This window comes from Cupressus sempervirens, chromosome 5 (genome assembly GCF_028749045.1).
Source record: "Cupressus sempervirens isolate cs-2001-9-10 chromosome 5, ASM2874904v1, whole genome shotgun sequence".
Taxonomy (NCBI): Eukaryota; Viridiplantae; Streptophyta; class Pinopsida; order Cupressales; family Cupressaceae; genus Cupressus; species Cupressus sempervirens.
Genome location: NC_143122.1, coordinates 894,045,911 through 894,071,948, shown reverse-complemented (window position 1 = coordinate 894,071,948; position 26,038 = coordinate 894,045,911).

Genomic DNA, 26,038 nt, shown 5'->3' with positions numbered 1-26,038 from the left:
CTCCTGTAGATTACTGATACTCATTTCAATCTATCATTCTACTTAACATTCACACACTTCAACTTTCATAGCTTGTTCACCCTTTAAGAATTCATACTTTTAAGCCTTCTTGCTTTCCTTGCCTATAACACTCTCTTTTGTTTAGCCACAGAAGGAAGCAATACCTTAAACTCCTTGTGTTTCTTAAATTTATCGTACATGATAACATTTCCTTCTGACCAACTCTCTCTATAAATAGAGATTTAAGAAATTTTTCCATCTAGCCTTAATCATCCATTTTAGAGTTAGGTAGGATTAGGTAGGATACAATGAATCTATCCACTTTTCTATTTGGTTCCTCTATAAAATTCTTCCTCATTCCTCTTTGAATTCTCCTCAAAATGCTTTACCTTGAATTTTGTGCCACCAACTCTTCATAGTTATCTTTCATATGCTTCACATAAATCAAGAAAACAAAATAGTTAACTTAGATTCATCAAATCTATTATTTAACATGAATACTAGCACTTAGCATCAATATGTTATTACTCAAATTCTATATTATTCTTCCACTTGTCTTCAACTGGTTAAGTTGAAAAACACTAAACTTTACTTGGCTTACACTTTGTTCACCTGGCATACATAGAATCTTTACTTTCCTCAGCTCCAACTAATTTTTTGCTCAGCTTGCTAATGTGTTTCAGCACCTATTGTCCAATTAGTCATGCTTGGTAGACTCAATTCTTCTTACATGTTCTTCTAGACTTAATCAATGTATCTAACCTTTGCAGCCTTAAGTAGATAAATAATATACTATGTCATTATTGTCTTAATAGATCTTTGTACTTATTTTTGATGCTATAACTCAACCTTTCCTCTAAGTTCTCTTGTTATCATATTTGATCAAAATTTTATCATATTTGATCAAAACTACCTCATTAATCAAACAAATGATATTACTCAAATCAACTAGGTAGTTGTCTTACAAGAAAATAGTAGGTTTGACATTAGTGAAAAATAATGATTGTTAATTACAAGTTCTTCACTTTACAATAATCTCATATCAACAATGTCTCTCTTTGGCATTGATGGAAAGCCATACTAACAACAATACCAAAAAGAAAATAATTCCTTGTATTGAAATCTCTCCCTCTATTAGTAGCCTTCATCTTCTATATAGGTTACAAAATTTTGATATGATCAATAGACAAGCAAGTCATCCTTATGACTCCCTCTTGATTACTCCCTCTTTCTAATATTTAGGTATCTCTTCTTTGTTTTTATATCTCCCTCAACACTATTTCACTCTTACCAGGTAGATGCATTTCTTTCTGTCATTTCTCCCTCTTTAGTAAACATTAGGTACACTATCTCCTTCTAAGTAGATATTTTAAGTATTTCTCCATTTGATTGGTATTTTATATTCTCCCTCTTTGAGAAAAATTCCAAAGACTTGTCATCTCAACATGCAAATGTTAAAATTTTTAATTTCTCCATCTGTCACCTTACTTATGATTGATCTTTTATTCCAACACTTTGATTACTTTAGGAAAATCCTAAAGTAAGATCCACTATATCAAGTTGTAAGATACAATATTTAGTTCCATTTGATGCATGTTACTAATTATGTTTCTTAAGTTGATTTGGATATGGGTATCACTACTATTTTTCCTCTTGGATAATCATGAGCATACATACTTAGGTAATTCTTTGGTGAAGATATCAGCTATCTTCTCTTTTTTATTCACATATTCCATTTTCACCTCTTTGTCTTGAACTAACTCTCTCAAGTAATGATACTTGATTACAATGGGCTTAGCCTTTATTGCATCACAAGGTTCTTTGATATATTTATAGAACTTCTATTATCACAATAAAGTATCATAGGTGCATTGATTTCTTCCTTCATACCTCTGAGTGGTTGTTTGATCCATACAATGTTTATACAATTTACTATAGCAACAACATATTCAACTTCACAAATAGATTGAGATATGCAATTTTGTTTCCTATTGGTCTAGGTAACCAACCAATTTCTTAAGAAAAATGTTCCTCCACTAGTGCTCTTTCTATCACTAATGTTTCTAGCCCAATCAACATTAGTGTAGGCTCTCAACTAAAACTTTTTATATTTCTTGTAATATAGACCATATTCTTCTGTTCCTTTCAAATGTCTCATTATTCTCTTAATAGCCATCAAATGACTCTCCTCAAGATTTGTAGAGAATCTTGCAACCATCCCAATAGATAATGCAATGCCAGGTCTGCTATGTAATACATATTGCAATTTCTCAATCATAGACATGTATAATGTTTGATTTACATAAGCTAAATCATCATTCTTTGACAACTTGTGTCCTACTCCCATAGATGTGCTAACTATTTTTGAATCTTTTAGTCCAAAAGTTTTCAGTATTTCCTTCACATACTTAGACTAAGTGATTTATATATCATATTTCATCTGATATGCTTGTAAATAGACATAGACATCTCAAATTCTTTCTTCATTTCATCAGGAAATTCCTTACATAATCCATCTTGACCTCCAAATATAATATCCTCAACAAATATTTCATCTATTAAAATATCTTTACCTCTTTCTATCTTCAATTACAAATTGATTTTATTATCAGTCCTCTCAAATCCAATCTTCACAAGATAATTGTGAAGCCTTCATACCATGCTCTTGGTGCTAGCTTAAAACCACAGAAAGCTTTGAGTAGTATACATACCATATCTTGTTGTTAGGATCACAGAATCATTCTTGTTGTTCTGTATAGACCTCTTTTTCTAATATGCCATTTAGAAATGCAGATTTCACATATATTTGATAAACTTTGAAACCTTTGTATGCAGAGTAAGCAAAAAAAGTTCTTACTCCTTCCAATCTTGCAATAGGGGAATTTTTTTCTCTATAGTCTATCCTTTCTTCTTGTGCATATCCCTCGCAAACTAATCTTTCCTTATTCCTTGTGACCTCACCATTTTCATCTAACTTTTGTCTGTGCACCAACTTGGTTCCAATCACATTGTTGTTCTTCCCAATTTGTTCAATCTCTTCTTTCATGGCTTTACTTTTGCCCTATTTTATAAGGAATCTTTCATTAACTAAGGTCCATGCATTCTTAGAAAATATGTATCACTTCTTATCTTGTTTTTTGTAATTGGTCTAGCATCTTTGTCTCCAATAATTTTTTCAGCAGGGTGATGTCTCTTGATATACTTTGATAGTCATGGTTCTCTCCTATTTTCCTTATTAGGTCTGTCAACTTATGAATCACTATGTACTTCTCTATTATGTAATTCAACATCTCTTTCATGTACACTAACATCTAAATCAAAATGTATCTAAGCTTCATTTAGAAATTTGACACCTGATTGTAGATTGGTTCTTGAATTTAACTCAGCATTCATTGTATGTGACCTGACACTAACTAAAAATTGTTGTTGATTTTCAACTTGATTTAAAACATCTTCATCAGTAGGCATACCTTCATAAAAGTATACAAAATACTCGTATTCTTTTCGTTCCTTGATATGTTCAGCCTCATATACCTTTGTATATTCATCAAACTTCACATTTGCACTTTCCACAACTTTTTTAGTGTTAGTATCTAAACACTTATAAGCTTTACTTCTTGTGGAATAGCTAAGGAATATACCTTCCTTACTTTTTGCATCTAATTTACCATTCCTATAATCTTTCAAAACATAAAACTTTCTTCCAAATAACTTAAAATATTTTATATTGGGTGAGTATCCATACCATAATTCAAAAGGTCTTGAATGAGTACCTTTCTTGACTTTTGTACAAATCAAGGTATAGACAGTTTTGCTTACAACTACTCTCTAGTATTTCAAAGCAACATTCTTTTCCATCATGAGTAGCCTAGCATAGTCCATTATCGATCTATTCTACCTTTCAATAATTTAATTTTGTTGAGGGGTCCTAGATATAGATGTTTGGCTTTTGATTCCTCTATAATTATAGAAAATATCAAACTCCATTGATGTAAATTCTCCTCCTCTCTCATAGCTCAGGTATTTCAATCTTTTACCTATTTCATTCTCAACTCTTGCTAAGTACCACTAAAATATTTGAAAAGCATTAGATTTTTATTTCAAAAACATAACTGTTAGCTGTTGGATACAATTATTCAATTGTGTGTTGTCTTTGATGTTACGCAAATGTTATATCAGCGAACAGTTAAAGTCTACCGAGCTCAAAAGGTTAGCAAAGAATATTATAGAGTCTACTAAGCATTTCTAGAGGTTACACTATGAAGATATTTTCTATTGAGCTCACTCAGGTGCTGAAGGCTTCTATGGAAGAAATCAATTTCTACCAAGCTAGCAAGGTCAGTAAAGGAAAGTTACTTCTTATTGAGTTCACTCGGTCTTCGAAGGATTTTGCAGAGTTTACTGTGTTTACTAATCTTCACTTGGTTAACACTGGAAATCATTTTTGGAGTAATGTTTATCAAGTAGGGTCAGCCAATGAAGGATTTCATTGTTTTGGAAAATAAAATTTATTTGTTCAATGTAATATTTGTAGCTAACTGATGTATGCTTTATTAGTAAATGTAACTTGTAAATGAGCCGACATGACAATTTGTAATGTATAAATAAAAGGTCAAGTTGTGGATTCTAAAAGGAAGGAACAAGTATGCAATGAGTTGATTATGTGAAGAGGAAGTGTAAGTGAATTTTGAAGAAGGATCAGATATCCTTGAGGAGAAGTAAAGTTGTATTCGATCAGTGAGGATCTATTCAAGTAGAATAGAGATCTATATCAACAAATTTTAGTTGCATCTCATTTCAGGTCACTTATTGCTACTTTCTCATCATTGTAATAGTAATTCCCAAATCTCTTAATAGAGTTGGTTTAACAGCCATTTTGTAAATCTTCGAACAAGGTGGATAGTTCTATTGAATTTTTCTAAAGTCCTCTAGCAAGGCCACTTATAGTAGTGTGATTAAATCCTCTAATAGGGTCACACATATCAGTGTGTTTTGTAACCTTTAATAAGGTTGGCTCCTGATAGGGCTCACTTCAAAAAAGTGAAAATTGGTAGCTAGTTACTTGGTGGTTTTTCCCATATCGAGTTTCCACAATAAATCTAGTGTCTCTTATGTTCTTGCTATTCACTTTTGTATGCATGTTAATAATTGTGAATCATTAAAGATTAATAACAAGTTAATCTATCGAGTTACAACATTTCTCTGTGTGGCTACTGAGTAACAACAGTAACTAGTTATTTAAGACATCTAAAGGATTTGTGGATTTTTTTTTGTGGTAACTGATTCAAACCCCTCTCTCAGTTACTCCATCTATAATTCCAACAATTGGTAAAAGAGCTTTTGGTACTTGTAGGAAGGATTTTAAGGATCTAAGCTAAAAATCAAGATATCTTATAAGAGAGAAATTCCAAGGCTCAATAGGAACAACGTTTCAGCATGGCAAGGTCTCATGAGACACCATCTAGCTTCCATTGGAGATACAAGACTAGAATATATGGATGAAGCATATGTAACTCCTACTAGAACATTATCTATAAATGACATTACTGAGAAGAAGACTCATAACATCATGATGATAGACATTTCATCTACCCTATGTTATGAAGAATTTGATGATATCAAGGACTTAAAAACTAATTTTGAAATGTGGAACAAGCTGAAAGATATCTATGGAGGTGATGATAATGTGCGAAGAGCCAAAGTAGAAATTTTGAGAGGTAAATTTGATTAGATGAGGATGAGAGAGGATGAAAACAATAGAAAAATGTGTTGAAAGAGTCAAAGTAAGTGTTAGAGAAATCAAAGCTTCTAGAGGAGATATCAAAGAGGAAATAATTATAAGTAAAGTTCTTAGAACATTACTTCTCATTTATGCAATTAGAGTTTCTGCAATTCAAGAAAGAAGATGTGAAGCAAATCATAAGATAAATCTGGAGGCCATAGCTGGAAGATTGACTATATTTGAGCTAGATAACTATGATAACTATGTTCCAGCTACCAAGAACATTGAATCAGCATTTGAAGCCAAGCTTTCACTCAAGGAGAAAGGCAAGAAAATAAAGGATTCTCAGTCAAGAAGTGAAGAAGAATTAGAATAGAGTTTAGACAATGATCTTGAGGTGGTTGAAGCTCTGCTAGCAAGGAAATATTCAAGAGGCAAAGGGAAATATATAGGTATTGTTCCTCTAATCTACTTTTCTTGTGAAGAAATTGGACATATTACTACTAGGTGCCCAACCAAGCAAAACAAGGATGAGAAGAAAGGTCATAAGTGCAATGGCAAGAAAGATTTCAAATCATTCAAGGAAAAAGGTAAGAAAACATGTTTTATGGCTAAGAATTCTAATGATTCTAATGATGAAGAAGAAAATGAAATTGTTTACATTGCTATGAAAGATGAGTCTGATAATAATAAGGAAATGGAACTTATATCTCATGTGAGAAAAACTGATACATGGATCATAGATAGTGATTATTCTCATCATATGGCTAGTGATAAGAATAAGTTTGAACATTTTGAAGACTATGATGGTGGTAGTTTGAGGTTTCGTAATAATGAATCTTGTTGCAAAAAAGGAAGAGGAAGAATCTCACTAACCAAAGAGCTTGTCTATGATAATGCATATTGGGTAGAAGGACTAAAATGCAATCTATTGAGTGTGGCATAGCTACTCAATAATGGATTCAAAGTAGAAATCACGCATGGAAAAGAAAGACTACTAGATGAAAAATCAAAGTTGATTGGATGAGGCACTCAAACAAAAGGTAACTTGTTTTATCTTGAACTTGGTGAATGTTAATGTTTTATTGCTCAAGTTGAAGAAAGTTGGTTATGGCATAGAAGGTTGTGTCATTCCTAACATAAAGAAACCTGTGGTTGGTCTATGCAAGGATTGTCAAATTTGAAAGATGGGAAAAACTAGCTTTAAAAGTAAGAACTATCAGTCTAAAGAAGTTTCAAAAATTGTGCATACTGATTTGTGCAGACCTATTGGAATTGAAAGCTATACTAGTGAAAAGTTTTTCATTCTTTTTGTTGATGATTATTCAAGAATGATGACTATCATGTACTTGAGAGAGAAATAAGAAGTAGTTGAGAAGTTCAAATTGTATTTGGCCAGAGTTAAGAAGGAAATAGGAAAAATACTAAAATGTTTAAGATTAGACAGAGGTGGTGAGTTCATCTCCCATGAATTAAATAACTTTTACATTGAAAGAGGGATCAAAAGACAAGTATCAACCCCTAGAATTCTGAAGTAAAATGGAATAACTAAAAGAAGGAATAGATCTATCATTGATTGTGCAACAACCCTAATGATTGAAAAGAGCATTACTATCAAATATTGGAAGGAAGCTATCAGCTCTACAGTTCATACCTTGAACTAAGTACGGCTAAGGAAGGACTCATTCAGAACCCCCGATGAGTTATGGTATGGCTATAAACCTAATGTAAGTTACCTAAAAGTATTTGGAAGCAAATCTTACATTTTGAAAGAATCTATAAAAGGTAATTTTGATGTGAAGGGTGATGAAGGAATAGTTTTGGGATATTCTTGCAAGAGTAAAGCATATAGATGTTTGAATTTTTCTACTCACAAAGTCATAGAAAGTGCACATGTCAAAGTTGATGAGTTTGTAAAAAAAACTAAAGAAGAAAGCAAAAGGGAATCAGAAGACTATAGGAGATTTATTTTCATTGAGCCTAATATAGTGTCAACTACATCTATCTATTAGGAATCTTCTACTCTCGAGTCTTCAATAACCAAGCTGTAGGAAGTTCAAACCTAGCTATAGGAACCCGAGTCACATTCTAATGCTACCGAGTCAATGCCTACCAAGTCTGAAGGACTAGAGTAGTAGATAGACTAGCTAGGACTTGAAGTTGAAGTGCAAGAGGATGAGAATGCAAAAGGTTCAAAAGTTAAGGAACCTATATTAGCTAAGTATTTCATGAGACGTCATGCACCAATTCAAATAACTAGAGATAAATATGAAGGAACTATGACAAGAAGTAAGTTGAAAGGTACTTGTTTACTCACTAATTTTGAACCTAGAAGTGTCAAAGATGCATTAAAAAATAAAAATTAGATTCAGGCTATGAATGAAGAGATAAAGTAGATAGAGAAAAATAGAACATGGACTCTTGTACCAAAGCCTAAAGATAAGAATTTTATTGGAACTAAGTGGGTATTCATAAATAAGTTGAATGAAGATGGAAAGGTGTCAATGAATAAAGCTAGACTAGTATGCAAAGGATATTCTCAAGAAGAAGGTATAGACTATGGAGAGACTTTTTCTCTTTTTGCAAGATTGGAAGGTGTTAGGACCCTACTTGCATACTTTGCATACAAAGGATTTAAGGTTTATCAGATGGATGTCAAGTCAGCATTTCTCAATGGTAGACTAGATGAGGAGGTATACATTGAGTAGCCTAAAGGTTTTGTTGATCTAAACAAGAAGGACATGGTCTACAAACTACACAAAGCATTATATGGTATGAAACAAGCCCTTAGAGCATGGTATGAAAGATTGCATAACTATCTTAGTTAGATTTGTTTTCAAAGAGCTAATGATAATGCTAGCTTGTATATCAAGGAAGGACCAGATAATAAGATTGTATTGGCAAAAAAATTTCTAGATGATAATTTCTTCATAGGAAATGATGATCTTTGCAAAGAATTTTTAGAACAAATGAACAAGGAATTTGAAATTTCAATGTTTGGTGAGATCAAATTCTTTGTTGGTCTTCAAATTCAGCAGAGTATGAATGAAATCTACATCACTTAATCTAAATACATCAAAGAGATACTGAAAAAGTTTGGTATGGAAGACTACAAACTAGTTGGGACTCTTATGTGTACTATATTGAAAATTACCAAGGATGATATATCAAAGGAGGTAGATCAAACATTGTATAGAGCTATGATTGGAATGTTGCAGTATGTTGTGCATACAAGACCAGATATTGCCCTTGCAGTTAGTATTGTAGCAAGATTTTCAGAAAAACTAAAAGAAAATCACATGATGGCAATCAAAAGAATGATGAGATATTTGAAAGGAACTTAAGATTATGGATTATTGTACAAATTTGGAGGTAATCTAGATTTGAAAGTGTTTACTAATGTAGATTGGGCAGGAAATGTTGATGACATAAAGAATGCAAGTAAAGGAGCTTTCTTTCTTTAAAAGAGGTTAGTTTCTTGGACAAGTAAAAAGCAAAATTGTACATCCCAATCCACAACAAAAGTATAGTATGTTGCATCAATAGTAAACTGTTCTAATATTGTTTGGTTTAAATAGTTATTATAAGGTATGAAGGAAGAAATCAAAGAACCTATTGTTATGTTTTGTGACAATACAAGTGCAATTAACATATCTAAAAATCTAGTGATGCTTTCAAAAACCAAGCACATTGCAATAAAGTATCACTTTGTCAGAGAATTGGTATAGGATAAGGAAATCAGATTTGAATATGTCCATAAAAAGGAACAAATTGCTGACATATTTACAAAGCCTTTACCTAAGGATTCATTTTTGTATCTAAGAGGTAAGTTAGGGGTCATGCCCCTATTTAAAGCTCACAAAATGAAATTTTAGAGATGCATCAACAGGTATCAAGTTGAAGATCTTTTCAGTTGATGTAGAATAATCATGGAAGTATTACATATGAATCTATACATAATGTACATTTCTATTCATTTGGTTTGTATTGTCTTTGGCATGTGTTGTCAAAGAGGGAGAGTATACTATCATATCTTTCTAAAATTTGAATCTATTTATGAAAAGTTTGATTTTTGTATAGAAGCTATGTAATTCCTTCACAGAGGGAGATTACTATATTTGAGGAGATTTTGGAATGAAATGTAAGAGGGAGAAGCATTCTATTAAAAAAATGCTTGTGTTTAAATTTCATTCTTTTATGACATGTTGTGTTGCCATCAATGCCAAAAAGGGAGATTATTGGATAAAATCATTCAATTGTGTGTTGTCATTGATGTTACACAAATGTCATATCAGTTATTAGTTAGAGGCTACCAAGCTCAAAAGCTTAGCAAAGAATATTACAGACTCTACTGAGCATTTCTAGAGGTTACACTGTGAAGATAGTTTCTACCAAGCTCACTCGGGTGTTGAAGGCTTTTGTGGTAGAAATTACTTTCTATTGAGCTAGCAAAGTTAGTGAAGGAAAGTTAGTTCTTATCAAGTTCACTCAGTCTCCAAAGGATTTTGCAGAATTTATAGTGTTTACCGAGCTTCACTTGGTTAACGCTTGAAATCATTTTTGGAGTAGTGTTTATTGAGAAGGGTAGGCCAATGAAGGATTTCATTATATTGGGAAATAAATTTTATTTTTTCAATGTAATATTTGTAGCTAACTAATGTATGGTTTATTGGTAAATGTAACTTATAAATGATCTGAAGTGACAATTTGTAATGTATAAATAAAAGGTCAAGTTGTGGATTCTAAAAGGAAGGAATGAGTATATAATGAGTTGATTGTGTGAAGAAGAAGTGTAAGTGAATTTTGAAGAAGCATCAGATATCCTTGAGGAGAAGCAGAGTTGTATTCAATCAATGAGGATCTATTGAAGTAGAATAGAGATTTGTATCAGTAAAGTTTAGTTGCATCTCATGTTAGGTCACTTATTGTTACTTTCTCATCATTGTAATAGTAATTCCTAAATCTCTTAATAGAGTTGGTTTAATAGCCATTTTGTAAATCCTCTAATAAGGTGGATAGTTCTATTGAATTGTTCTAAAGTTCTCTAGAAAGGCCACTCCTAGCAAGGTGATTAAATCCTCTAATAGGCTCACACCTAATAGTGTGTTTTGTAACCTTTAACAGAGTTGGCTCCTACTAGGGCTCACTTAAGAAGAGTGAAAATTGGTAGCTAGTTACTTGTTGGTTTTTCCCATATTGGATTTCCACATTAAATTTGGTGTCTCTTGTGTTCTTCTTATTCACTTTTGTATGCATGTTAATAATTGTGAATTCTTAAAGATTAGTAACAAGTTAATCTACCAAGTTACAACATTTCTCTGTGTGTCTACCGAGTGACAATAGTAACTAGTTATTTAAGACATCTAGGGGATACGTGGATTTTTTTTTGTGGTAATTAATTCATTCCTCCCTCTTAGTTACTCCATCTATAATTCCAATATCAGTATCCTAGAATAATCATCAAAAAATAACATAATGTACATATTACCCTTGTATCTTTGCATTTCAATTGGTGCACACAAGTCAGGATGAAAAATCTCCAAAATTTCTTTAGAGGTGTGATTCCTACTCTTAAAACTAGATTTTGTCTTCTTGCCTAACTAACATTGTTTGCAAATTATATTGTTAGGTTTCTTCAACTTAGGTAGACCTCTAACTCTTCTCATGTTACTGATACTAACAAAGTTATCAAAATTAACATCACATAACTTCTTGTGCCATAACCACACATCATCAAATTCTACAACAAGACAAGTAGCATCATCCATATCAAGATAAAATAAATTACCTCTAGTTTAATCACCTTTCCTAATTAGTTTCTTGTTAGTGTCATATATATTAGCTAGAATCTTGTTCTAAAACTCAACCTTGCAACCTGAACTATTCAATTGTAACACACTCAAAAAATTATAGTTAAGTCCTTCAACATAATAAGAATTTTCACAAAAAATATTTTATGTGAGTTTGATAGATCATTTTACTTTTATTAGATAGGGTTCATTATTACCAAAGCTCACACTATTTCCATCATAATAATTTAGGCTAGTGAACTTACATCTCTAGTCATGTGATGTAAACGCCCACTGTCAATGATTAGTCTGTCAATCTTGTTCACATAAGATACCTATGCAATTTCCTCATCCTCATCAAATTCATCCTTTATTACAACATACACCACTTTATCTTCATGATCATCAGATCCATTTTGGTTTCTTCTTCTACAATGTAGCTAGACTTCTTGCCTTGGTCTTTATAATATTTGTTGTCCTCGTCTCTTCTACCTCTATATTTGTCACCACTACTATTGTTCTTCTTTTCTAGACATCTAGTATCAATATGACCAACCTTATTGGAATTAAAATACATGATAAGTAACTTGCCTTTAAATTTTCCTTTAACTCTATAAAATCTCCTTGCTAGCACTGCTTCAAGTTGTTCTACATATTCCCCATCAATGTCACTATCACTAGAAATATATTTGACCTTTTAATTCTTCTCCTTAGGTTATTTTAATGAAAAGTTATCTTTGAAAGTAGATTCAACATTGTCAAGTCTGAAGTTATCAAAATTAGACAGATCAAAGGTAGTGAGCCTACCTACCAAGCCTTGTACATTCAAATTAGAAATTGGTATACATCTTAGTTCTTGAATGGTAGAAAATCTAATAGCATAGATGGCCAATAGTTTTCTCAAAAATTTACTCAATATAGTATCATCATCAATAATACTAGTTGCTCATCTTATAGTGTTAACAACATCTTTTATTATAGATCAATATTGAGAAATATTCTCACCTTCTTCCATCTCTCTCTAGGCATTTTCCTTCATTCATAATACTCACAAGGGGTATTCTTTGCTTTCCCTTTTCAAATCCTTGTCTTAATTGTTGAATTATCTTGGTGTATGCTCTTGGATATTTCTTATCTCATGGTAATATTTATTCATGCTTAACTTACTTGGATTGTTTTCTTTCTTTTCTCTAGCTTATTGTTTCTTACATGGTATTAGAGCTTGTATTGAAGGTTTCCATTCATTGGAGCACACTTTATTTGGAGATGTTATTGAGAGAAGATATTTGTATTATGGTTTTTAGCTCAACCTAACATATTGAGTGTGCAAGCTTCTTAGTTTTTAAATTAATTTTTAATCATTTTTTTCCTAACCCTCTTTGGAAGGCTTACCACCAAAGGGTTTCATTCTTTAAAAAAATAATTTATTTTTTTTTTTTGCATTTATCAACACTTATTTTAATAACATTTATATTGTTCATTTTTTTGATTAAATCTTTCAAATTAAAAAAATATTTCGCAAATATTTTTATTGCAAGGAACAATTAATTAATGCTATTGATGACTATAATGTTAGTCACCTTACATTAAATGTTCAAAAAAATTCATATTGTTGTTGAAATTCTAAATATTTTAACTCAACCATATTTTTTTGTGTTTTAAATATTTAATCTTTTATTATTTATGTATTTTAAAACTTTGAGCAACTTCTATTCTAAACTTACTTTATGTGCTCTCCTTTCTAGTTCTTTTTAGTATCTTTTTTTCTTTCTGTTTTCCTTTCAACTATTTATCCCTTTCATTCATTCTTTGTTATTTGCTTTTTTTTTAATTTAATTTCTTCTTTGTTTTTTTTATTTTTTTTATGTCTTGTGTGAGCTGCTAGCCTATTGTTGCCCTTCTTTGCTATTATTTAGTTAACTTTAGCGTGCTTTCCTTGTGTGTGTTGTTGGCCTACTATTGTCCTTTTCTTGCATGAGTTGTTGTTGCCCTTTTCTTGCATGAGGGCCTCTTCACACACTCCCTTTCTCCTCTTCCTTGCTAAAAACATGACCTTCTTACTTGTTGTGTCATGTTGGCTTACATGCCTCCCTATTTTTTGTCCCTTCCTTTGCTAGCATGAGCTCTTGTGTGAACTGCTCTTTTCCTTCCCCTCCTTGCTGGCTGTCGTCCCCCTTTTTTTCCTATCACTCCCTCCCTCTCTTGTCTCCTTCACCCTATGACTCAAGCTTCTTTCATGGCCTGCCTAATCCTCCATAGCTACTACAAGCCACTCCTCTTTCATTACCAGCCTTGTTGCTATTACCATGATGTACCGTTTACATTGGCCTCGCCCTGCTAATGTGGGTGCCCAACTCTCCTTCTCAAAATCATTTTTTTAGTCATGCCCTTTCTTGTGACTTGCTACCTGAGTTTTTTATCCATTTCATTAATGTCATAGATTATAAGTTATAGGTTTATTTTATAACTTATTCATTTTTTCTCTTTTATAGTCTTATTTCAAAGTTAAGTTCAAGTTATACATTAAGTTATAAAGCTTTCATTATTATTTCTTTAATTGAATTTGTTGGATTTTCATTTACCATTTATAACTTATTATTGTACTCATATTATAAAGTTATAAAATTAATTTATAACTTCAAATTTTTACTTCTTATAAGCTATTTATTATTTCTTAATTATTCCAGTTCATTAGGAATAATAATAATATCTAGTTGGATATGTTTGTCATTCAATTTTTTAATCACTCCTTTTCTATTTCTATTTTATGTTTTTTGCACATTCCTTACTCATTTAAATCATTTCACAATGCTTCTACATTATTCTTTTTGCATTACATATTAATCATTCATCTAACATTTTCTTGAAGGGTTGCATTACTATTCACTTGTTACCATTTTTTCATCTTTTCTCTAAAGAGTTTTTTTTAACTCAATTTTCATCTTCTAGAAATTCATAGTTTCATTAGAAAGATTTTTTAATTAACATTAACTTTTAACTCATATTTCAATAAGGGGGACATTTTTCTTCCATAAAGATGTCAACCTTAATTCTAGAAATAAAACTTAATAGTTCTAATTATCACTCTTGGAAAGCACAATTTTCTTTCATTTTTTGTTTTAAACACATGTTAGAAATAGCCACTAATCCATCTATTGAACCTGGCTCAATAACTACCCAAGATGAAAAAGATGCTTGAAAAATTAAGAAAAAAGAACCTATAGGTTTAATTGGTATTTCAATTATTCTAGATTTATATGTATTAATTGAAAATTATTCCAAAGCTTATGAAGCCTAAAAAATTCTGCAAACCACTTATTACAGTGTAGATGAATCCCACAAAATATAGTTGTAGGATTAACTTGAAGATCTAAGGTTTATAGATTTTAAAACCAATGATGATTTTTTGTTAAAATTTTATTCTATTGAAAGTCCTCTAGTTGGTTTAGGTGTTCAGTTAGCTAACATTCATTTGATTCATATTATTCTTAAAATGTGTCTTCCTAGATAGTATAATTAATATACATGCTCAGGTTGCAATTCCTACTCTAACTTCTCAATTGACTTATGTTATTTTTTAAGACTTATTGTGATAGGAAGAAGCTAAGATAATGCAATTTGGTACACTTAAATGAAATGAACATGCATTTGTGTCTCATAATTCAAATAGTAATAACTTTCATTCAAATAATAATAATCATCTTCATAATAATAACTCCTCTAATCCTTCCAATAGTAAATCTAATTTCAAACACAACAATAATAACAATAATCATAACAATCATTACAATAACAATTGTAATAATTCTAACTATAATAATAATAATCATCATCATAATAATAACTCCTCTAATCCTTCCAATAGTAAATCTAATTTCAAGCATAACAATAATAACAATAACCATAACAATCATCACAATAACAATTGTAATAATTCTAACTATAATAATAATAATAACCAAAGGAATCATTCAAAACCTTATTGTTCTTATTGTGGCGAAGATGGTCATGTTGTTAATAACTGTTTTAAAAAGAAAAATAATCAAAAACCTATAAACAACAGTAATCATCATCAAAAGTCAAATCATTAAAAACATAACTCTAATGTTCTACTTCTTGTCATGTGTTTATTTGTGGCTATAATGTTTGTAGACTTTTAGAATGGATTGTGAATAGTGGTGCATCGCAACATGTCACTTCTCATTAAGAAATTTTTTATTGTATGCAACTTGATCTTGCTAACGTTCCTATTCAGTTAGCTAACAATCAACCTTGTAAAGTTGAAGCTTTAGGTGATGTAACTATTCCTAATGGTAAACTGCATGATGTGATTTATGTTCTTGATTTGATAACTAATCTACCTTGTGTTGCAAAGTTATGTCAGGACTATAAAGTTGAATTCTATAAAGGTATGTGCTATTTGATTGATCCTCAAACTAAACAAGTGATTTCTCATGCTAAAATGGATCATGGCAATTTATTTAAATTCCATGAATTTGTTAGTTCATGGTATTCTTTACATACCTCCATTGATTTCAATAAATGGCATGAAAGACTTGGACATTTAAATTAGGATTATATTACTTTAATGGAAAAAAGAAATACAGTTGATGTTTTTCCTCATATTATTCCTTCCAAGATGCTTTCATTGGTTGTATGAGTGGTATGATGCATAGAAAGTCCTTTCCAAGTGGTAAATCATGCATTTAATTTTGTTGATGATTTTTTAAATGACCTTAGATTTATTTTTCACATAGCAAGGATCAAGTTTTGGATATATTTATTGAATTTTAGTTATATGCTCAAAGGAAATTTTGTTTTAAAATTAAAATACTCAGAACTAATAATGGCAATTAATATGTGAATAATTCTTTTTACTCTTATTTGAAATCATGTAGAATTAAACATGAGCTTACTATTCCTTATACACCACAATAAAATGGTGTGGTAGAAAGAAAGCATCAAACCATTGTTGAAATGACTAGATGTATGTTACATGCTAAGAATTTGCTTTAAAAGTTTTGGGGTGAAGCTATGTTTTGTGCATCTTATCTTCTTAATAGGACTCCTACCAAAGCTCTTAAGGATACAACTCTAGAAGAGGCTTGTTTTGGTAGGAAGCCTAATTTACATAATTTTTGGATTTTTGGATCTATTTCTTATGTTCATACTCTTAAACAGAAAAGACATAAATTAGATTATATGTCTTCTCCTTATATTTTTGTTGGATATGATGAAAACACTAAGGGTAATCATTTTTATTTCTACTGCTAACAAAAATCAATTTACAAGGGACATTTGCATTGTAGAAAATGGTGTTCATGACTATTCTACTACACATGATGTAGAATTTAGTGGCACTAAAATTGTACTAGTGGAGGACCAACCTCTTCTCTAAACCCTACTCCTCTTAAACCTACTACTCAAGCTCCAACTATTATTTCTACTTTTTAAGTAATGATATTCAAATAGCTGCTAATGATGCTTTTATTGATAATGATTCTTCCTCTAGTGATTTTTCTACTAGTACTAAATGAAAACCTAAATGGGCTCAAGGCTTAATTAATGAAAGTGATGACTATATTACTAGAGTCAGTGGAATTAAACCTAGAAGGATTAATTATTGCAATTATGCTTTGATGACTACTATTACAAATTATAATGATCCTAAGTCTTTTGATCAAGCTAACTCTCAACCTCATTGGAAAAAGGCCATGCAAGAGGAATATGACTCTTTAATTGCTAATCAAACTTCAGACTTAGTCAATTTATCTCATGGCAAGAATATAGTTTCATGCAAATGGTTATATAAAAAAAAGTTGAATGCCAATAATGAAATTAGTAAATTTAAGGCTACATTAGTTGCTGGAGATTTTTCACAAATTGAAGGGTTAGATTATAATGAAACTTTTTCCCCTATTGCTATAATGCCTACCATCAAATTAGTTCTTGCTTTAGCTTCTAAAATGAATTGGCCTATTCATCAAATGGATGGTAAAAGTGCCTTCTTAAATGATGATCTACATGAAGAAATCTATATGGCTCAACCCCTTGGATTTTTTTTTTAAAAGTGGTGAAAATCTAGTTTGCAAATTGAAAAAATATATTTATGGTCTCAAACAATCAGCTAGAGAATCGTATTCTAAGCTTAATTCATTCTTTATTTATTAAGGCTTGTCTAGAAGTAAGAAGGATCCCAACTTTTATATTAAACACACTAAAGATAATGTTATGATTATTATTCTTTTTGTGGATGATCTGATTTTCAGATCAAGTTCAAATGCTTTAATTTCTAATATTAAGTTTCAAATTAAACATAGATTTCAGATGACTAATTTAGGTATTTTACATTACATCTTAGGCATGCAAATTTGGAAAAATCCTAAGGGTATTTAAAATTATTTAACTCTTACTAGACCTAATATTTCTTATAGTGTTGGTTTAGTTTTTACATTTATGTCTAAACCCCAACAAACACATTTCAAAGTTGCTAAAAGAATATTGAGGTATATTAAAGGAACTATTGATATGGGATTATTTTATGATGCTATTTTTGTTTTTATTTTATAAGTCTATATTGATTTTGACCTAGGTGGAGATCCCAATGATGGAAAATCCACTTGTGGATATGATTTCTTTGTTGGTTCAAGCACAATTTCTTCAAAAAGTAAAAAATGAACACTCTATTTTCATTTGCTCAACTGAAGCTGAATACAAAGTTTATACTAATTCATCTAAGAAATATTTATGGCTTTAAATAATTCTTGAAGATTCAAGTCTACCTCAACAAGCTCTTACTCCATTAAATTGTGACAACGAAAGTGTCATCTCCTTAGCAAAGAATCTAGTTTTTGATGTGAGGACAAAACATATTTCTCTTCAACATCACTTCATTCAAGAACAAGTTGAAGACAAGCAAGTTACCCTCCTTTATTGTAAGTGTGATCATCAAGTGTCTGACATTTTCACAAAACCACTTTCTAAAGAGAGATTTCAATTTCATTGTAAAAATTTGGGTTTACAACCCTTTGGTGTAAACTCCCCAAGTAAATATTAAGGGGGGTGTTAGAAATATTAATCTTTCCTTGGATGTATTTAATGTGGGATATTCCAAGGATCCCTAAATGTAGTTTTTCCTATTGTACACATGTGGAGAACATATCATTTAGCTATCCTTTAGTCCACATCTAAGGAAAACTCATTTTTATAATTCTTTTATTAAGGAGTTTAGTTTATCCTCCATAATAGGATCTTGACACTTTGCACACACTTATTATGAATGTGGCATTCATAGAAATGGGAGTTACACATGCGAACACATGCAAATCCTTTCCCATCTCTTTAAAAGAGATCATCCTTTCTCTTTCTTCTTTATACATGATTTTGATGTTATTGTATTGAGCTACTTTGCTCCACCTCTCTCTCTCTCTCTCTCTCTCTCTCTCTCTCTCTCTCTCTCTCTCTCTCTCTCTCTCTCTCTTTAGGAACTTGCCATCATTCACAATACTCACAAGGGGTTTTCTTTTATTTCCTCTTTCAAATCCTTATTTCCATTATTGAACTATATTGTTGTATGCTCTTGGATCTTTCTTATCTCATGGTAATATTATTTCACACATAACTTACTTGTGTTGATCAAATAAGTAAGATTGAAAAATGAGTGTCAACACACTTAACCATCTTAACTATACATGCCAAGTATATAATGGAAGTTGAGCCAAAACTCTAACAAATGCTGAGTTACAGATAGAGCCGAGTAACATAGGAAGTTAATAGGTGTCGAATAAAATAGGAAGTTAATAGTTGCCGATTAACACAAGAAGTTAATAGGTTTCGAGTAACATAATAATTCTATAGGAGCCGAGTAACCGAGAAACACAGTGGATGCCAAGCAATCCAGAATAGATGGTGTCGAGCATCAGTATTACTTCATGTGCCAAGAAATGTAGGATCAACATGAAAGTTTTGTAGGGCCCATTTGCCGTTGCACCAAAAGCCATGACTATTAGTGAACATGGAACACCACATAATTAACCACCTGTGGGCAGGGGAGCGCGTCGCATCACCCAACAAGTTTATGCAATCACAAACCATGATGTGAAATAGTTATGCATGACTCATGAAAGGATTAAAGGATAAGATCAAATCCTCACAACTACCTATGAAATCCTCATGTAGCCAATTAAAAAATTGGAGACAGCATGCAGCCAATCAAAAAATTGGAGAGTACATGTAGCCAATAGGTGAATTTCAAGGGTTTGAGCGGGAACACTTGAATCAAGGATGCATAACAAACTTCTAATGCTTATAAGGGAGTCTTGATGCCATTGAACAATGAGAGCGAGGAAAGAAGAAGGAAAAGTAGAGCCTATTATTAAGGTCATTACAAAACATCTGGTGTCAAAGATTTAGTAGAAAGGATGACATTTACACATCTAGTTGATTAGAACAGAACAACTAACACAATCAGTAGATTAGATCTAATGGAGATAGTGATAGAAGAGCAGACCAAGTACCTAAGATCAGCATCAAAGATTGCATTAGATCAGGTGTATTATTCTAATACTCTCTCACAATTGTATTAGGAATTTGGAAATCCTATTGAGTTAGGTGGGTTTAACAACTCTATGTAAATCCTTTAATAGGGTGCCATTCTAAGTTGAATGTTCTTGAGTCTTCTAACAAGGCACACTCCTAATAGGGTGTAAAAATCCTTTAACAAGGTCACATTTAACAGTGTGTTGTAGCCTTTAACAGGGCAAACCATCAGAAGTGGTTGAAATCAATTGCTATAGTAATTTTGTGGGTATCATCCCCACCCTAGTTTTACCTTCTTATTCTTGGAGGGTTTCTAGATCACCAAAATATCAAGTGTTATGTGGTGATATCAGAGTCAATTTTTCTTAGGATGAAGCTTAACAACTTGGAGGAAATGATCTAAAGATGGAAGTCTTCAAACTTGGGAAGATCATTGAGAAATAGGTGATAGATGTGCATCTCGCTCTACATAAGGTAGAGGAAGCTAGAGAGGAATTAAGAAAATCCTTAAAAAGAAGGAAGGAAATAGCTATAGCAAAAAATGATATTCACTACAAGGAGATTGACACCACACAAGTATTTGCCAAAGGAGATTCTAAAGAATTTGATGCAGCAATAGCGGAACTAATGGAGAAAAATAGAGGTCAAGTACAAGAGATAAGAACTCTTAAGATGGAGCATGAATCACAAGCCATGATGCTATGTGAAATCATTGAGCAAAATAAAAGAGTAGTTGAGGATAGAGTAATGATAGAAGGTGACAAAAGAAATCTTGCAAAGAGACTTGAAGAAAAATGTACTGAATTAATAGGATCTCAAACATGCAGATGGATACACTTGGCCAACTGATGAATCTTCATCATGAACTCAATATGAAAGATATTGAGATCTTTACTTTGAGGATGCAGAATGAATTGAAGAGAGAAAAAGAAAAAAAATAGAGAATCTCGACAAGTCAAGTGTAGCTATCAAGTACTTTGAATAGTTTTTGAAATCCCCAAGATCAGCCCATGATACATCAAGACTTGGATACACTAGCACTGAAGTTGGTGAATCATTGAAGAGTACTGAGAAAAGAAGTGACAAAGGTAAGGATCCTAAACCCACATACTACTAATGTTTGCAGGAGTAGAAGGATCAACAAGCCAAACACATCCAAAAGCAAGGTTTACTATCATAAGTCAAACATGTAAGGTCACATGACACAAGACTGCAGGTCTAAAGTCACAAGGACACAAAGATTTTATGGGCACTGCCATAATTGTAAGAAGTATGGACATAGAGCCTTTGAGTGTAGATCAAAGCCTATGTGGACACCAAATCAGCATGTAAGAAGGGACAACTATGTACATCATTACAATTGGGACTACAATACAAGAGAAAGTTGTCATTATTGTCAAGAGTATGGTCACATACCCCAGAATTGCATCAGAACACATTTCAAGGGAAACTATAAAAGATGGTTGAACCAAACTACTTGCTTGAATTGCTTGAAAACTAGACATGTCAGTAGGAATTGTCCAACAAAGGCCAAGGCACCCAATATTGAAGTAAATAAGGACAAAGAAAAGGTTGATAAGGAACACATCAGAACATACATGAAGAAGACATGGAGTAAAAAAGATGGACCAAGTACATCCAATGGAAGGGTAACTTCACCCAAGAGGTCAAGTGATCATATCTCATCCAACTAATAACAAGATTAGCCTATGGGGTTGATACATATAAGGAAGTATCATACATTAGCCCTAAATAGAGAAGAAGCATTGCAAAGTATAAATCTGCATGAGTTAAGATGCCAAGACAAAATTTGAATGATGATGCCGAGCTGTCTTGGGTTACTGAGTGAAACTACTTTGGAAGCTGAGTTAAAAGGTCAAGTGGAAGTTGAGCAAAGCTTGTAAGTGGTTGCCAAGTTATTAACAAAGTTAGTAGATGCTGAGTGAGAATGGCAACTGAGTGAAATGGAGTGGACGCCGAGTTGAAAATCTTTGGAAGCCGAGTGATAGCGAAGGTACAAAAATGCATTAAATGCAAAGTTTTTTGAGTCACTTAAAGGTGAAAATTGATTCATTTTAAGGCATTCAAATGAAGAACTATTACCAGGAGCACAACTAAGAAATTTTTAAGCATTCAACCAATAATTTGCAGCAATTCAGCATCAACCCAAGTGATTTCAAGAATTTAACCAGGTATTTCCTTCAGGTGTAGAGTTGTACAGTTTGGGGAGTTTACTTTAAACATCAAACCCTAGTTCAATTAAAAATGGTGTTTGGTTCAGAGTTCACCAAAGGGAAGGAAAGCCATGAGATTCAGCTAGTTAGTAATGAGGTTAAACAAGTTGAGTTTAGGCCCATACTAGAGGTAGCATACAAAAGTGATCCCACAAGTGCATTGTCTATGATTCCAAATAAATTTGTTATAGTTTAGGACATGCGTAAGTGTCACAACTATAATATTGGAGCCACATGAGACCTAGAAATCTTCAATGCCTATGATAAACTCTATGATAATGGTATATTAGAGGATGAGTTTTTAATTGTAGAGAATAAGGGTTTAACCAAAGCCCTAGTTTTTTCAATCATATTCAAAATTGAGTGGATACGTATAGTACTTAGCAGAATCCATGGTGGACCATTCTAGTTAGAGCAACGACTAGTCAAAATTACTAAGAAGATGGTTCATAGGGTCACAAGTTTTCCAACCCTAGATCAACCAAAGATATTGAGAAGTGATAAGAAGAAAATAATAGAAAAAAACACAAGAGAAAAGTGGAATAATAGAGGCATGACCATAGACACCATAACTGATCCCCTTCTAGACTTTGTTGTAAGGATCATATCACATAAGTTTTATCAATCCAACAAGTTGAATAGTATACCCTACATAGTAGTGGATGTCACATATAAACTTGTAAAGAAAGACCATACCTATGACCTTGTAGAGCTCATGTTGTAGAAGAAAAATGAAAATCTTGGAGCAATTAGAAAGTCTAAGGGAGCACAATGCAAATTTGGGTCAGCGTTGGTATGGATGTTCTTTTGATGAAGGAATTTTCTTCATTTGGAAAAGTCAACTAGAGTCAGAATAAAAAAATTGTTGATCAAATAAATGATTTTATTGCACAAATGGGAGATAGCTTTGATGATCAAATGACCATCTATTTTGATGATTTCAAGAATGCAATGAAGAAAATAATGAGGATACTAGTCTCATTGGTGAATCAACATGAGAATGACATATGCTTTCTTGTTGAAATTTATTATACTTACATCCAAGCAGTCCTTCCAAGAGAAAGATGGCTTAGACCATTGGGATATGAGCTTTATGTTGATCAAGCTTCTCCAACCATTACAACATTACTTGCAGAGGAAATGGACAAAACAGCCAACACATTTGGAACTTATGACACTATCAAATCAAGAGTTGTTATAGAACTCAAGACAGCCACAATAGTCAAGAAGAAGGAAAAACTAGTAAAGAAAATAAATAAGAAATTTGGTGTTAAAGAAACAAGTGTAATAGGAGAAGCAAAAGAAATTAGTGAAGATGAAGAAGAAGGTGATGATGAGAAATATGAAGATGAGCCAGAACAAGGGCCACTTGAATTGACACAAGGCCGAGGTGAAGACAATGGTGAGGATGCCGAGGAAGAAGAAGCCAAGGAAGCACCCATCAAAGGCAAGGCTATCAAAAGGAAGGCAAAGACACCTCCTACTTCTTATCCTACATCAAAGAAAGCTACCATGCCAACACCCAAGAAGCCAACAACTAGAGCTATAGCAAGGGCCTCCACACAAAAATCCAAAGAGGAAGCTACAAAGAATAAGAAGATAGCTAAGAAGGCACGAGAAGAGTCCAGAAAAAGGAAAAGACATGTGGCTCAACCCGATACTAATGAGGAAGATCATTTTAACAAGGTAATTCATCCTCCTAAGTCTTCAGTTGATACATTATGTGAAAAGATTAGGAATGGAGACTTAAATGACATGAAAAAGATAGACTTCAATAAGTTCACTAAAGAGGAACAAAATAGGATAGAAGAATCAATTTATGCAATGATGGCACAGTTCAAGCATAAACCTCTTGAACTAGATGGACAATTGTGAAAAGAATTTTCTAAAATTGTAGAAGATAGATGGCATTTTCATTTGAAAATGGAGAAGGAGATGAGAGAATCAACCCTAGTAAGCATACTTCCTAATTTTACAAGGGAACAGATAACTAAAGTAGTCAAAAGGCATAACACTAGGTTTACACCTAAGTAAGGGCATTCTCCATTCTCCAAAACAAAATTGAAGAAGTTGTACAAAGAACCACAAGATCATGGAAGAATTTATATAAGAAAAATAAAGATGTCTTTGAAGATGAATACAAAAAAGAAGCTACTACTAAGCCAGAAGAGAGAAGAAAGAGGAGAGAAGAGAAGATAGAAGTAGAGAAAAAGGTTGAAGAAGAGGAAAAAAAGGAAGAAAAAGAGGAGGAAGGAAAAGATGAAGACAGGGGTACTGATGGGCAGCGAGAAAAAAGTGTGCAAGACACACAACTACCACCTCCTAGCCCTTCTCACTCTTCCATCACACCTACAGAAATCATAAAGATTAAGGATGTTACTAACACCACATGTCAAAAAATCAATCCATTAAGTGCAGAAGATCTCACCAAGATCCTTGACCAAACAACTCTTCAAGTAAAATTGTGTACAAGTCCCATATTGGTCAGTGTAGATCAGCTCAAAAAGTCAGTAGATAAAATCAATGAAAATGAGGTGCCACCACAAGAACCACCTTAGAACATTCAAATTACTGGAGTTTCATCACCACCAAGAAAAGCCATGCAAGCTCATTAGGAGATGAGTGCAATAGTAGAGGAATTCATAGGTAAATCAGTATAGATAACACGTACACCCCTAGCAACAGTGGCACAAGAAGAGGATAGGGAAGAAACACAAGATAAGAAGGAGTTTGCAATACAAACTTTGGTTGAATTTCCAAAACTAGGGACTCCTACCTAACCCATTCAAAAGCTAAGTACTGACATGTTGACCTTATAAGTTAGGACACCAGGCTCAAGTTCTACTAGGGTAGCTAGGACCATTCATTATGGTATTCCTGAGATTGATGAAGAAATTCAAATATGCTATTATGATTCAAGAACTTTAATTGAGGAAAAGATGAATGAGATACAAAGTGCATTGGAGAAGAGAAGGAGGCAAGAGGCATTGAGGAAAGAGTTCAAATACAAGTAGGAAATGAATGAGATAAAAGATATATTCATGGATGCCTTTAGCCTACAACCTCTAGATTCAAGCAGGCCAATCCTTGAGCAAATATCTAATATAGTTGACCAAGTAAATAATGAAGACCATGATACAAATGTAAAACTCATGGAATGGTTAGAAAAGAAGTTTCTAGGCAAGGTCAACCAAAAGATAGCTAATGGAATTATTTTGGGATAGGTTGACCTAGCCAAGAAATTGGATAAGGTAAAGATTGTACTAGGGAACATCTTTTCCATTTATAGCAAATTGTGTGATTTTTCTAGGTTCACATAAGAAATAAATAAAACAAAATTGAACCTTGAGAGAAAGCTAAACCTCTCCTATATGCAACTACCCTCAAATCTTGCATAGAGTGAGCAGCAATTTTCTCAAAAGCTTCACACTCAAAGGGAATTAGCTACATTATTAGTAGAAGAGGCCACTATTAAAGAAAAGTTGATGTAGATTGAAGCCTCAATTACTCCTATTTTGGAAGTCTTACACAAGGAGAAAATGTATGCTGAAATATTCCTTAAGAAGGATCCAAATATTTCTACACATGAAGGACTTGTTGATCTAGCAACAGAGCTTGCAATCCAACACAATTCATTGGATATTGAATTAAATAACTGGGATGCAGCTCTCAAAATACTACTTGAGGTAAACAAGACATTTTTGGCCAAGCATGACATTATTATTTAGAACCATTTGACATCAGTGTCAAAAAGG